Raw genomic sequence first — 8,168 nt, forward strand, 5'->3', positions numbered from 1 at the left:
CTCAAGTTTTCTGCAATAATTTTTAAACACCTGACTTATCAAAAGGGAATGTCATGTGCTTAGTTTCTAAATTACTAAGTCTTTGGAGAAGCCAAAATTATCTCCAGACAGGGCTTTACTAAAATTGTCTGAGGTCGAGAATGGATTGGGAGGTCACAGTGCCTGGTGAAATTTACTGGCAAAAAGACCTGGGGTGATGGTCCTGAGCTACATTTGCCTGGTGACTCTCCTAAATGGCATTAAGACCCTTTCTTGAAGTCTGAAGCCTCTTTCTATTACAAACAGAGGAACGATTTGTTGTCCCTGATGCTAATGCTTCCTTGCTGGATTTAGGAAGTGAATAGGAGAGACTAACATAGACTCTAGTGATGCCAAAGAGAAAAATGTATATCTAGAACTCTGAGTCTATAAAATCCAACAATTGGCAGTTATGATGGCAGTCTACAGCATGCTAGAGACCTAATGGCAGTGCAGAACTATCATTTATTTTGGAAACCTCCCTAAAAAATATAACCTTTCCCAAGAAAAGTGCAACAATGTTACTCAAGTCACTGAATAGTTCTAGAAGAATTATATTTAATAAAATTTTAGAGGTAAGCATAATTTAGGAATCTACCCTTCATTTTGTATAACAAAAATGGGATTTGGAGAGCTTAATCTACCATGGTACCTGACTGATGGTAGAACCAAACCTAGAGCTCAGTGCCCATGAACACTGTTTTGAATATTTAAGTCTGTGCAATCAAAGATGTACAGGAATCATGTATTGTCATCATTACCTTCTTAAAAAATTCAAGATTAGTATTTGGTGTGTTTTCTTTTTTAATTTTGACTGAAATTTTAAAGAGTATTCATTTAATTAAATGAGATTTTAATTGTACTGTTTTATCAACATGATTAATGGGAGAAATTCAATGAAAGAAAAGCCAGTGTGGCCAAAAGCCAACATTTCTTTCCAGTTTAAAAAACAGCACAAAATTGATTATAACAGCTCATGTTATTTTATTATATATATAAAACACATATATATGTATTATATATATGTATGTTTTAGATTCATAGGGTACATGTATAGGTTTATATAACGGGTATATTGTATGATGCTGAAGTTTGGGCTGCTAATTATCCTGTTGCCCAAGTAATGAACATAGTACCTGATAGGCTTTCAACCCTTGTCCCCCTCGCTCCCTCCCTGCTTTTGGAATCCCCAGTATAATGCCTCATTTTAAATACTTCTTTTAATATTCCCAATGGGGAAAAAAAGAGATCAACAAAGTTCATTACAACTATGCTTTAACCATACTGTTCAGATCAATATAACTAATTTAAATAGCCTCATGGTAGGAGGCATACTCACTGGCATACTCTGTGTTGGTGGTTTTTATACTGAAGTACTATCAGAATCACAACAAAAATGCTATCTGAGAAGACACATTTTTTTCAAGTAATGGCAACTGACCTTCTATTTGAGATCAAAGCAGCAGGCCTATTTAGACTCTGGCTCTGTCTTTAGGCCTCTCCTCTGCAGTTCACACTAAGAGCCAGGCTAAAGGGATCTGGATACAGCAACTCTGAGGTCAGTGCACCCGGCTGCTGCTATAAATTCTAGCTCTAGGGCACATAATGTTTTTTTCTCCTAGTTTCAGGGAATTTCAGTTCCTGCTTTCAATGTCTAGGCTGTGGCATTTAAGGAACAAAAGGAGAGAAAAGAAAAGAATAGTGGTTTATATAAATTATCCTTTTTAAAAGGTATTTCCCCTACCCCAAGCTTGTTCAATTGGAGAAAACAGAGTTAATATTTGCTCTGCTAGTGCCCTCTACTCCCGCCTTGGCAGAGAAAAAAAGGTTTCTTTAGCTTAAATATTAACCAAACACTTCATAGCTATTCAAAAGCAGTTGCCCATGTTAAAAATAACAACAAAAAGTAATAAAATCCCAGAAAGCACAACTTTGGAATAAACAGAAACAGTAAAAACTGCTCTAAACCCTTTTTGCACATGTATCCCAAAGTCACCAGAATTATAATGCACTATAGAGTGTTCATAACAAATTCTAGTAAAGTATGATAGCCACGGTGGCCATCATAGAAAAGGCCACTCTTGGTCCTCCATCAGCAAATAAGCCATTCTCACCCAAGGAGCGGCAGACATGGTTTCCATCTGGCAGCCAAGGTTGCTGTGCAAGCAGCATGAAAGCGCCTGTTCCATCCCCATGGAAACCTGGTATGGGGTGCTTGATCTGGCCGTGTCAGGGTCAGAGTGAGCAGAGACTGTGAGTATGGGGTAAAATTGGAGCTACAATGGGAAAAAATGGTGAGGGATGATCTGGAGAAGGAAGAAAGAGCAGCGAGTTTGGCTTAGTTTTGCAAAGTGGACTAGCATTAGTAGCAACTTCTTGTTTGAAATTCCCTAATATCTTACACCTAAAATGATTTTCTTCCCTTTCACCTCTTCATTGTATGACAGAAATCTGTATAAAATGAAGTGGAGCAAAAACTGCACGAGCAGGAACAACCTAGTAAAGCAGAGCATCTAAGTTCTTCAAACACTCCTGTGGGTAACTGGAAGACAATGTGAGCTCACCCTTTTCCTGAGAAACATGGAATGTTCTGTGACCCAGGGAATGCTTGTACTCCAAAAGGTCTCTAGTGGGTATTTAACAGATTGGGCCAATAGTTGGCCTGGCTTCTTGAAACTCTGCCATTGTCCTGACATCCTAGAAACTGATACTACTTGCTTCAGTCAGGTAGGCAGCTTCTGGGGCACTAGCGATATGCAAAATATCTCCAATGAACACCCAAGCATATTCTACACATGAAGGGACTCATCATAAATGGCTGCGTTGGTCCTGTGCATCATGTTACTCTTGTACTATTATACTGACTTTGTACCAGACTTTCTTATATGAAATTTCTTTTTCTTTTCTTTTCTTTTTTTTTTTAACATAGTCATCAAAATTTTTGCTTTACAATTTGACTGTCAGGTTCTTTTTTTAATATCATATAAAATTTATGGTGTACAATGTGATATTTTGATGTACATATATATAGTGAAGTGATCACTAGAGTAAAGCAATTTGACACATTCATTATCTCACTTGGTTACTTCTGTGTGTGGTAAGAGTACCTAAAATCCACTCTTAGAAATTTTCAAACATACAAAATAATATTAACTACTGTCCTCATGCTGTACCTTAGATCTCTAGATATAGTCATCCTATATAATTACAACTTGCTACCTTTTGCCTATATTGGCCAACATCTCCCCGTATTCCCCTCTCTCCCACACTCTGATAGCCAACTTTCTATTCTCTGTTTCTATATATTTGACATTAAAAAAAATTCTACATATAAGAGAGATCATGCAGTATTTTTTTTTTTTTCTGGCTTATTTCATTTAACGTAATGTCTTCCAGTCTCATCCATGTTGCTGCAAATGGTAGGATCTTCTTTTTAAAATCTGAATAATATTCTTTATATGGAATTTTATTTTGGCTCCCCAAATGATTCCCTCCTATCCCAATAATGAACACCAAAAGTCAAGGCCATAATGACTTCTTCCTAAGAAGTCCCACTGAAAGTAGAGCATTTCATCACAGCACTCATTATTTTCCTTTTCAATGATTTGCTTTATAAGGCAACAAAGGAATGGAAATATTTTCTTTTAAGACATTTGTTTTAACTAGTGGTCTCTTCTGAACTTCAAACAGACTGTTAAGCTCCCTTTGCTTTAAAAGACACCAAGGAAAGTACACAATTCACAAAAATGGAACTGGTGCTCAATGTATTTAACTTGAGAAAGCATGCTTCCAGCTCAAAGAAATGCAAAAGAACCCAAAGTTCCAAAACTGCACAGTCTCTACAACTTTCCAAACTTTGATTGACTTGTATCTCTGTCTCCTTTTCTCTAACATCCTCATTCTCGAACTCTCTCTAATCACTGTTTTCCATAGTTTCCCTCTTTCCCACCTGTCTTTTCTGCCTCTCTTCTCTCCTGTTTCTCTCCTGTATGTGACATCTCTGTCTCTCTCTGTGTTTCTGTACATCTGTGTACCTATCTGTGTGTCTGGTTCATCTCTTTTTCTTCGGCTCCCACCATAATACTTCCAGGGAACTAGAAAGCACTCATAAAATTTGTCATTTGCCTTATTTTGCAACTACATTGTATTGGCTTTGTTTTCAATATTTGCTTCTATAAATCAAAAGATTAATAGCAAGATTATTGCAGTATCAGGTCAAGTTTGTCCCTGTGACAAGATGTAACAATTATATTAGATCGTATCTCTAGTTCTGTCTCCAGTAGTCATATCAGTTGCAACAACTGAGGATTGTTTTTATTATGTGCTCCCACGATGGTATCTGCCTTCCATGTGAAGGAGAGGGACAAGTTAGAAACTTGAGTGCACCATAGAATTTTATGGTATATTTTTACAGAAATTCATCATTGTGTCCTGGGTTATACAAATACTATATCATTTCATTGGAGAGCACAAGGTGCTTTTACATATATTAAGTAGCTTTTTACATATATTTTACACACACCACAATAAGTAGTTTTCTAAACTTTACATGGCTTATGATCATACCATGTTTTTCTGATGAAGAAAATGATGCTTGGGATAAATAATTGTAGGAAAAGCAAATGTAGAAAACAAAGGCCACAATGAATCTAGCACTACAAAATATCTTCTCTAAATCAGGTATGTAATAACTCCACTGAGCAACGTTGTCTGCCAAGAGGTCACACGTCAGCGTCTCAAAGACCTTGGAAAAATTAATGCATTTTTGGCTTTAACCTATTCATTTTTGCAAGTCCACTGAACCCTCAGTGTTTATATCTCTAACCCATGAATAAGACAGAATAAAAGTAGTCAATGCTGTTTCAATATTTTTCAAACCATCTGAAATCCCACTGGAGACTATGAGATAAAAACATCTTCCTGGTGCCAAGAGTTCATAAATCCTTTTCTAATAATATATTTATTCATGTTTTCCAAATGGTAAAATTGAAAAAAAAAAAGGTGGGGAGTAAGGTGGAGGAAATAAAAGGCGGGGGAAAATAAAGTGATAACATTAAAATAGAAATGAGAATTTCACAAGTAACTATTGTATACATACAAATTATACCTACTCTTATAACAGACAATACTCCCTCTTGAGAAGCTAAACTTACCTGGTTTCCAGAGAGATTTCTATGCCCAAGGGTCTAAACAAACATGAAACCATTGAGCTTTGACGTGAACTAGATGGAACATTAAAACTTGAAATGGTGCCTATCATAAAAATCATGTGACAAGAGTGTGAATCACCCATGCCACTCAATTTGATTACAGGCTACCAGCCACTATTCTATCAGTCTGAATGTGGATTCTTGGACATGTATAATCATCAGCTTAAATATACTTTCTGAAAAGAAGTTAAAAAGAGAGAGAGTTCCAACATACTTGGATTGAACATGAATCTCATTTTTACCTAGTAGTTATTTTGACACAAACTTTGAAAGCTTAAAGAAATGTGGGAAATCAGTTACCTCATCATTATAGTTAGCACAGTGGCTCGCTCAATAGTACAACTGAAATACAAACGGGCTAGGAAAATCAAGATAGTATTAGACAAAGGAATTGCAAAATTAGCAAATTCTATTTGTCTTAATTCTGATACTTTTATCTTTTTCTGAAGTTCATTTGACCTGCTTTATATTTTTGTCACATATTTCATAAGAAAGTTCCTTAAGGTGTAAATGTGGGTCAGTTAGCAGTGCTTACCTTTGTTTTTAAGGTTACAGTCCACGTTCACGTCTGCATTTGAGCCTTGTATGAGACGTTACATTTAAAAGTAAATAATTCCATCATTTCAACCTGGTGCTCCTGTGAAATGTGGTGCTAGGAAACAGCCGGCAGGCAGTGCTTCTGAACAAATCATACGTCCTGTAATTGCCGCTTAGCTCTAATTACTATTGAGGATCGTGTTTGCAACTTGATTCCAGGGAGAGGGCAGAATACCTTCTGATGACACAGAACCAAATATATCCTAAAAGACTGACAAGTGACTTTCTTTCACGTAATTTTTCTGAGTATCTCCCAGCTACTCAAAAACTACCACTCTGTCATGGTAAAATGGAAATAAAGAAAACTGACACCCATATCTCCCTTCTAACAAAGCAATTCAATTCTCTCAAAATATCTACTTATCCCAACAATTTGGAATTTTCAGTATCACTTATATTTCAAGGGATTATTCCCCCTTAGGTGGGCAACTATATCTTTTAAAATTGCTTTTTATTTCAAAGAGAAATGTGTTCTCACAACAAACTTTATATTCTGTTAGACTAGAATAATTTATTTGCATTCTATTAGGCCTGAAGCATTTGTTTCCTTTCCCATGGATTTTTAGGTTTTAAATAAAGATTCACATAGTTCAAAAAGACTACAGCAGATGTCAATTTGATGTTGATAAAATTAATAGGTGTGTTTACGCATCTCAACTCAGAAACCTAATTTCAGTTATATGGGGTATTATGGTAAAATTGAAGTTATACATGCTTGGAACTAAGATGATTTATTATTTATTCTCATATCTAATTAATTTAACTTTGCATCTAGTGGCATGTGACCATGTTGTCAGAATAAAGTATCTGATATATCCATGTTACACAGTGTGGCTATGACTGAATGGTTGTTTTGCTTATGCTAAGCTGATTGTCATTGATACTGATGAGTTAGCTTAGTGGGCATTTGAATGAATAAAAGAAACTTGAAATGACTGAAGCTTGCAAATGTCAGGAAGGATTTTGCACCTTTGGTTGTGCAACTTAGCACATTTGCTAACCACAGCCAACACTTTAGTGACGTACAGAAAAAATTATATTTATCTAAGTCCTGAGATTTAGTATATCTGCTTATGTCAGATTTAGACAGTAACTATCAGGGACAGGTAAACCTAAATGAATAATTAGATGCAGTAGACAAAATGGTAATTATAAAACCAGCTCTTAAAAACAGTACTTTTTTTTCCAGTCTCAATGATTTAAGTTATGAATAATAACAAAATAATATTCTAAATGAAACATAGTATGCTAGCTCTATACTTATTTCACCCCAAATAACAACTGGGCACTCCTTAAGATTACAGTATAATTATAGTCATGGCTGTGGTTTTCATTAAAAAAAAAGTCTTCATCTATGATAGCTTTCCCCTAAGAAACCTCTGCCCTGTAGAGATGATGTTGATGGCCTCTTCAAAATATTATTCTTTCATGAAGAAGTATTTCATTCTTTCTTATCTGCTGTTAAATCATGACTGATTCTTGGAGTATTTTTTCTAGAACATTTCCAGGTCTGGAATACTAGTGCATCCTTGAACTCCCAAGCTCTTTATTTGTACACCTCACGTATTTTCAGTTTAGTTCAGTAGTATACAAAGTGTGGTCCTCAGACTAGCAGCATCAGCATCACCTGAGAACTTGTCAGAGAAGCAAATTCTGAGGCCTCACTCCAGATCTACAGAATCATAAATACTGGGGATGAGGCCCAGTAATCTGTGTTTTAGCCAGCCCCCTACATGACCTGAAACATGCTGATGTTGGAGAACCACTGGTCCATAGTGCAGGTATGTACTAAAAGCAGTGGGAGAATGGGATAAGGAACACTTAAGCCTCTATGGGGAAAACTACAGGAGAGACTGAGGCTCCACAGAGACGTGACATTTAAGTGGTTATCTAAAAGATGAGAAGAGCTTGGATGGATTCAAAGGAGGCACCAGGCATCTCTTACCTAGCTAAGTCATCACCTTGAGTTAATGCAGCCCCACCCTGTCTCTAAGACCTTACCCTATCAATCATCATCTTTCTTTAGTCAGTCCATTCTCAAGGAAACAAAACTTGCTTCATTCTTGTTAGCCTCTTAGTCTACCAACTACTTGCTCTTACCTTTTAACTTCTTTTAGAGTAGCCTACCCTTTCTTTGTTTTTGTTTTCTATTATCCCCTCACTTCATAAACACTGTAATCTGGCTTATGATTTTTCTAGCAAAATAAAACTAGGGTTCTGAAGGCCTCTATCAGTCCTCCTTGACCTCTCTACTACTGGTAGAATATAATCCCATTTCTAAATCACCTCTTTTCCAAGCTCAACTTTTGTATTTCTTTTTTTTCTTTCTTTCTTTTTTTTTTT

The 8,168-nt window shown here is 36.1% G+C and overlaps 1 protein-coding gene across 3 annotated transcripts in view; it reads right to left on the reverse strand.

Moving 5' to 3' along the window:
- Positions 1-8,168, reverse strand: part of ZNF385B (zinc finger protein 385B) — a 588,375-nt gene that overhangs the window by 125,686 nt on the left and 454,521 nt on the right. The window contains exon 1 of one of the 3 annotated variants that reach the window (XM_011944059.1): positions 5,764-5,953. The exons of the other annotated variants lie outside the window; for them this stretch is intronic. The gene's annotated coding sequence lies outside the window, so the exon portion shown is untranslated. Of the gene's footprint in view, positions 1-5,763; positions 5,954-8,168 lie in introns of those variants that run through there. 3 annotated transcript variants of the gene reach the window in all.

The sequence above is a fragment of the Colobus angolensis genome, unplaced genomic scaffold (genome assembly GCF_000951035.1).
Source record: "Colobus angolensis palliatus isolate OR3802 unplaced genomic scaffold, Cang.pa_1.0 Scaffold224, whole genome shotgun sequence".
Lineage (NCBI taxonomy): Eukaryota > Metazoa > Chordata > Mammalia > Primates > Cercopithecidae > Colobus > Colobus angolensis.